Source organism: Cucurbita pepo, chromosome 11 (genome assembly GCF_057944985.1).
Source record: "Cucurbita pepo subsp. pepo isolate OVF chromosome 11, ASM5794498v1, whole genome shotgun sequence".
Lineage (NCBI taxonomy): Eukaryota > Viridiplantae > Streptophyta > Magnoliopsida > Cucurbitales > Cucurbitaceae > Cucurbita > Cucurbita pepo.
This window is the reverse complement of record NC_141808.1, coordinates 4094153-4101962: the sequence shown is the minus strand read 5'-3', so window position 1 is coordinate 4101962 and position 7810 is coordinate 4094153.

Genomic DNA, 7810 nt, shown 5'->3' with positions numbered 1-7810 from the left:
GTGTTCAAACATTTGTAGGAAAAATTCAAATACTTCCTCGATTAAGCAACCTAAACTTCGTTTTAAAGTTTTAGCCTATGTAACTTATAATATAAGTTTGTTATATAAGTCAATTTTAACATTTATTATTGAAAATTAGGAACATGTTGTCTAGCTAGTACTCGGGTCGTTTGGTGACTTTGGGTTGAGTTAGGATTCTTAGAATTTCTCTTTGGACGATTTCACTATTTTAAGCTATAACTTGAGGACGACTTGAAAGAAGTAATTGTGATATAAATCAAGACATCAATCATACCCGATAAACTGTAAGGACGATAAGAAAAAATGTTGTTCAAATTATCACAAGTGGTTATAATTCATGCCAGGTCAAGACATCAACCATACACGATAAACTTTATGATGTTTTTTTTTAATGTATTTTAAAGTTTAATTACATAGTAGCTAATTATGGCCATAAAGTATATACCGTGGATAATTATGGTCATAAAGTATGAAAGTTACAACTTTTGGAATGTCTCGTAAAAGTTAAGGTTTATGCTTTCCTTCCGTCTATGACTAAGTTTCTTTGCAGTTTAGGTTGTATGTAGAATCATTCAAACTTAACATGATCAATCAGCTTGTTTATGGAGTGACTCAAACAAGTATTCTTGTCTTGACATAAATTCCAATAATTTGAGATTGTTTGGGTTAAATCTCTCGTACCCACATTGATCTTAAGTATTGATGTTAATCTAATCTTATATTTTAGGGTTTAATCGAAGTTCAATAAATAAAAAGAGAAATATACGTTATGTTTGGGAACAACATTTTGTGGTAAGTTATTTCATTGTCGAAATACCTTAAGGCTTGTTTGGATAATTGATTGTTGCATGAATAGTTGTGTGTTTCTTGAAATAATGCCATGGTTGATACGTGATTGTGTCATAGCTACTCGTGTGTGCTACTAGAATGTCTTATACAAGAAATATTTTCTATATTGCATCCGTTTTACGTACTTATGTTTTACATACATGGGACCTCATGTATATAAGGGATCACTAGAGTCATGAAATATTTATACACATTCCTTCGTTTTCTTTATCTTTTGATTGCATAAAAGTGATGCATGCACGGAGTTCTGCAGCATGAAAATAGTGTATACATAATGAGACCTGGGGAGTCTGAAAATGATATTCACCCAGTGAGCTTAATATCTCAATGTTCACGAAAGCGATGTACATGAAACAATATATATTAAAATGATACACTCTTCGAAAAAAGTCGTATTAATCTTAGTCATGATTGCGCGTGTATATTTATATATATATAACTTGGGTCTCTATCGGACGGTTCGGGAATTATCTTTAAAAAGGGATTTTCTACTTTTTAAAATTTAATCCACACATTTCCATAGTTGTTGGGTTTGTAATTTCATGGAAATTTCCGAAACTAAAGTCTTCTTTTAGTTAATGGTTTTATACTTATCATGTTGCTTCTTTATGGGAATTCCAGAATTTGCGTTCAATAATGATAATGATTTATCGTTTGCATTAAATTAATTTTCTATGTAGTTAAAATTTAGCTGTAAATGATATTATTCATGAATTTTAATTTTTACAATTATAATAATCTCAATCATATCTTTTATTTTGTTTTTCTCGAACAATTTTAACGTTCAAACCTAAAAATAAAATTTTCTAAACATGACCTATATACTTTGACGTTATTTCGAGTCACGCGGTGTTGTTGTCCTTCTTAACTCACTTGGTCATGCCATTGAGAACGAGCCCGCGTGTTGTATATAATTCGGTACATCCCAAACATCCATCCATTTGAATTCAATCGAGGCATTCACCCTCCTGTTTATGGATACCGTACTGGATAGCGAGTGCATAATCCAACCTTTAAAACTTGGGTTAGGGTGCAATGCTGAGACACCCGTGCCTCCTAGTACTGTCCTCAAAAGACCAATTTCAAAGGAAGTTGTCCGATACACTTGTCTCACAACGCTCGCCCTCATTGTGACACATGCATGTGTCACATAATAGCTCGCTTAGCCCACAGGGCCCAGAAGTGGTGGAGAGCTGACACCATACCTCCCACTACAGTACATTTTGAGGCATTATCAATACTCCGGGAGTAGATGTCATTTTGGCAAACGATCATACGGTGTCGTAGAGCGTCCACCCGATGTTCAATTGACACCAAATTTGCGAGCATTCATATTTCACAAGAACAGACTTGACACCAGAACCACATGCCTAAATTTTCTCTGAAACCCTGATTTTCAAGGTTAAACCTCGAGGTCCCACCCTACCCTTCAACAAGCCCATCTTTTACACTCATGTCTACTCATTGGCCTTATCTTACTTATGCCTTGTTTCCTCTTCAATACACACGTTGTATAGTGTGTTGGATGATGTACCACCCTCCTCGATTGCATCATAACATTCTTCTATATTAGCCATCGCATGGTTGAGTGGGTGTCTCTCGAGGGTCACCACTTTGCTTATTTCGATGTGAGGGTCACAACCTACTTTCTTTATATGACACTGTGCAATCATAAAGAAGGATTGTCGTGAGTCGTCACTTTTATGTGTTAGGAGTTGTTGTCCTTAACTTTTGTATCTCATTCGTGGTCCGCTTTATAATAAATTTCAAACACGGTAAATATTTTATATTCATCTTTTAAATATGGTGGTTGAATTTATAAAGAGTTTCCATAAAACGAGAAAACAAGAAAACATAATGAGCTCTCACCTTTCAACTCATTTAAGGTACTAAAGGAAGTTGCTAAGAAATTTCAACGAAGAAAGCATCGAAGATACACACAATTTGTCACCACTGACCGGACATCAGTACCTTCCTTGTCAGCCCCAACGCATCATCGTTCACCCATTTCTATCCCTTCTTCTACCACCTTCTACCTCCCTTCCTAACTTGAGAAACACTGGTACCATGTTTTAAAAATAATAATAATGAAGATTTGTGGTAGGACTCTATTGTATTAGTACATATGAGTCGTCCGAATAGTGTTAGACATATAGATATGACTGTTTAAGAAGAGACTTAATGGTGTAATTTGTTCAAGGGCTCGAGAGAGAAGAGTCATTAGGGAAGGCTCAATAGAGTATTTTGTTTGAGGAGAGAATTGTTGGAGTCTGGCATTGTCTAATTAAGAGTAAAATCATAAGTATACATGTGATGTCCCACATTGGTTGGGGAGGGGAACAATTCACCCTTTATAAGGGTGTAGAAACCTTCCCCTAGCAAACGCGTTTTAAAACCTTAAGGGAAAACCAGAAAGGAAGAGCCCAAAAAGGACAATATTTGCTAGCGGTGAGGTCTGGGCCAAAAACAATATCATATAGAGTCAACTAACTTGACCTAACTGGACAATAAAGACTAACCATCTAGTTTAATGTGGGGGTTGACCATGGTGAGACAATGATCCATGCATACGAGAAATACTAAATCAACTCACAAACTTCATCCCGACACACAAGGGATTTGTACTTTTTTTTTGTAAAGAGTTCAAAAGGTGTTACATCAATCGTCGTAATATCATTGGAAGTGAACTCTATGGGATGCAAGTGAATGTCTCAATTATCTACGACATCTAGCACACAATAACACAATGTGTTTTTCGAATTTTTGTTTAGGCGTTTAGTCTGATCATCTATTTATAGTCGAGTTAATATGTCTACCATATTCGAGACTGGCAAAATAAGGAATTGGGAACATAATGTTACGAGATGAAATTCACTCCTTCCCATAAGCTTGATTGAAAAACCAAGAAGGACCACTTCCCTCTCCCTTTAGTTTTTCAATTAATCTTTGTAAAGTCGTTGCATGTATACTTTGTTCATTTGAGAGCTTGTTTTCTAAGCCTGGCTACAATACTATGTTTGCGTATCAATACCATAATCGTTTCATGCATTTATTACACTTTTTAATTTCTTTCAGTATCATATCTTTTTCTGTACGATTCAATTTAACTTGGTTCCTTCACTAAGCTTAATTTTTTTTTTCTAGATTTCGAATTTTTGTGTTCCCAGTCCTATGAAATTCAGCCTCTACAATTCTCGGTAGAATTCTACAAATTAAAAATTTAAAAGAAAAATCGAGAAACATTATCTAAATATTTCTTTCATCAACTAAAATCAAATTTATTTTTTCATTTAATGCCCTCACGTGTTGTAGTAATTTTCTCCATTGAGAATAAGACACATAGCTAACACATGAACTATTTATTTCCTTTCAAAATATTTGAACCAGAAAATTTTCCATACAATATATTATTTATATTTACCCATATCTTTATTTTAGTCAATGTTCTTCCTTGTAAGGTGCTCATTATTCTCCATCATGGAAAATAATAATAATAATAATAATAATAACAACAAAAATATTATCAAAACTAGAAATAATTATAAATTATCGGGACAACCCATGTCTCATCAGTTATTGATAGTGTATTTTTCTATACCAAAGTTTTCGGTATGAGCTTATATTGCATCCCGACATAACAGAAAGTGATTAAGACGGATTGAGCTAAAATTATAAAGAACTTTCTCGATAATTTGTGTTCATAAGAAAAACGTTAGTGAAGTCCACAACATTGCATTATTGTGTTGCCCAACGAGTTCCATTTCTAAGAAAAAAAAGTATGTTCCCCACACACCAAAATTGGATCAAAACAGCTGTGTGGTATCAAACCACCACATGACATTGTCTTCCATTAGTTTGGTAGTTTCCAAGGCTTTGCGTTTATTCTACTCAAACCCTAATTATGGAACTCCATGCATTTCTTTTGATACCTACTTTTCAATTCTCTTATTTTCCACCGAAACAAAAACGAGTAATGATCCCCCGACTTATTGTCTTGATTACCATTGACCTAGTATCGAGAGTTAAAAAGAGATTATTATATATGGAACTGTTCAAGCTCACTGTTAGTAGATATTGTCGTGGTTTCCACACCCTTATAATGAATGTTTCCCTCTCCAACTGATATTGGTCCGTTAAGTATCGCCGTCAGTCTCACAGTTTTAAAACACATCTACTAGGGAGAGGTTTTCACACCCTTATAAGGAATGTTCCCCTCTCCAACCGATATTGGTTCATTAAATATCGTCGTCAGCCTCACAGTTTTAAAATGTGTCTACTAGGGAGAGATTTCTACGTTCTTATAAGAAATGTTTCTCTCTCCATTGATATGAGATCTAACAACGACACTAGCACATTGTCCAATGTATGGCGCTTTGATACCATAGGTTTCCCGATCCTTATAAGAAATATTTTGTTCCTCTCTCCAACCAATATGAGATCTAACAATCCATCCCCTTTGGGGGCCCAACATCCTTGTGAATACACTGCTCGATGTCTAGCTCTGATACCATTTGTAACAACCCAAGCCCATTACTAGCAAATATTGTCCGCTTTGACCCGTTATATATCGCAGTCAACTTCACGGTTTTAAAACGTATTTAGTAGAGAGAGGTTTCCACACTCTTATAAAGAAGGTTTTGTTTCCGTCTCTGACCGATATGAGATCTAAAAATATAGATTTGAATGAATTTTTTCATACGCTGTTATAGGATAGAAAATGTATGTAATTCCTTACTTGGTATAAAGAGATGAGACATGAGAATGAATGATTTCCATGATATATTTGATTGACTTTTTTAGCTCAATTATTGATTGATTAAAATATATTATCAATGAATTTTATTGATAACGCTATATTAAATTAATATAGGTTGAGTTTGTTTTTAATTGAAATATTAGTAATTTAATAATCTTTTAATTTAAAATATTAACAAAATAATCGTTTCAATTTTAATTTTAAAAAGCATAAAATCAAGGAAGATTTGCTTTGGGTTGATCCGATTGGAAATGAAAAGAATTCATAGTTCATCCTAATTTTCCTAAATTTTTAAATCAACACATCATGAACCATGGCCCAATGTGGAGTGGGCTTTAGAACCCAAACTCACCTCTAATACTTAAGGGCATGTTTGTCCCAACGAGTACTTGGGGTCGGGTCTTTCGAGAGAAGTGGGAAATGTTTTTTTTTTTCGTTAAGTAAATGAGGCTAGGGACGAGATTATAATCTTGGTTCGAAAGACAGGCTGACTCTAGCTATCAGAACAAACAAAAGATCCCCAAATCACATGTATGAACAAACAAACTTTGTACATGAGTGGACATGACTCGAAGTAAAAAATCCTCGAACCAAGATGGTTGATGGGGAGCTTGTAGCTTATGGTGCTTCGACACAACCCCTTTTTTCTATAGCACTGAGGAGCAGTAAACTACAGTGATAGAAGAACCTCAGTCGAGATTGCAAGTAAAGATTGGTAGGTCCCGCTTAATAAATAAATATATTTTCAATACATTTTGGCCCTATGAAAAAAAAAATAGTTAGTTTTGGAAACTAAATTATGTTGTAGTTTTTTATCTAATTATTAAATACTATGTTGTAATATTAAAGAAACTATGTTGTTAAAATATTATATCAAATATATTGATTTACTAAATTTTTTTACAATTACTTTAATAAAGATTATATTAAAAAAATGAAAAAATTTTAAATAACTATTTTTTAAAAATAATAATAAAAAAAAACAGCTATCACCTTGATTCCACAAGAGAAATTTTGTGAGGATGATGAATGAAATAGGTGGGGGATGGATACGAGGAAGGCTTCCCGTCCTTACTGTCACTCTACTCTATAAGCATCTCTACTTAGGGGAGTGAAGATACCAAGTTTATTCTCCTATCAGCATCAACAACGGGCCCAAAGCATAATCGTCGACCCAAGTTCAGTTTAGACACGATCTAAATTTGATTCAAAATCAAAGTTTGAATAACTTAGTTTGATGAATTCATGTATTCAATTAAGTTTGATGTGGATCAATATTTTAAAATGGATTGACCGACCATATTTAGATCTCCCAATTGGAATGGCTCGATGGACTCATCGTTACACCAACCCAAATATTTGAATGGTTAGATTGGCGATAATTTGAGTGAGTCATTGATGATCTTGCAAAATGAGTGAAGACTCGACCTGAGATCCGATTATTGCATTATTATCCCCAAAGAATTTCCATATTTGGGGAAGACATTATTTTGTTACATATTTCCCAATATCTTATAAGGATAAGAATGAAGGTGAGTTGAAAAGGCAGGTGGCGTACCTCTGGCAGAGTGTGTTCATATGGTCCATATCATGTGGCAGCATTTCATGGCACCACCACCTATCATCACCTAACCCAACAAACTCACTCTGCCGCCCCCCGCAGCCTTTATGGAACATGCCTCTCCTCACCCACCACGCTTCCCAAAACACTATATTTTTACACCTTATCTATAAACATTGATTCAATAACTTCTAATATTAATCCATATTTTCATTTGGGTCCGGCTCATTTGGCTATATCATGACAACTTCGATATCTTAACATACATGTTTGTACGGATCATAACGGAGAAATATCTCGTTACACATAACATGCATAAATGTATGAGGTTCCTATGGTTTAAAATGCAAGTCAAACTTTTGTTCATTTATGATATAGTGAACCCACCAGACATGCATACGTAATATTCTATTAAATTTAGATTTTAAAATAAATTTGAGGGATAGATTATTTATATTTTATTTAAAATGTTTCTTTAAAATCATCTTATGTCTTGTTCAAAACCCTAAGAATTGAGGTGTGTTACCCTTTCAAGGTCGTGGGCAGTTCATAGCTATGTAGCCCTTTTGGTTGCATGTCCAGGCAATCCTTCCTATTGCACTCGCTGCAAAGGGGCCTCTTGT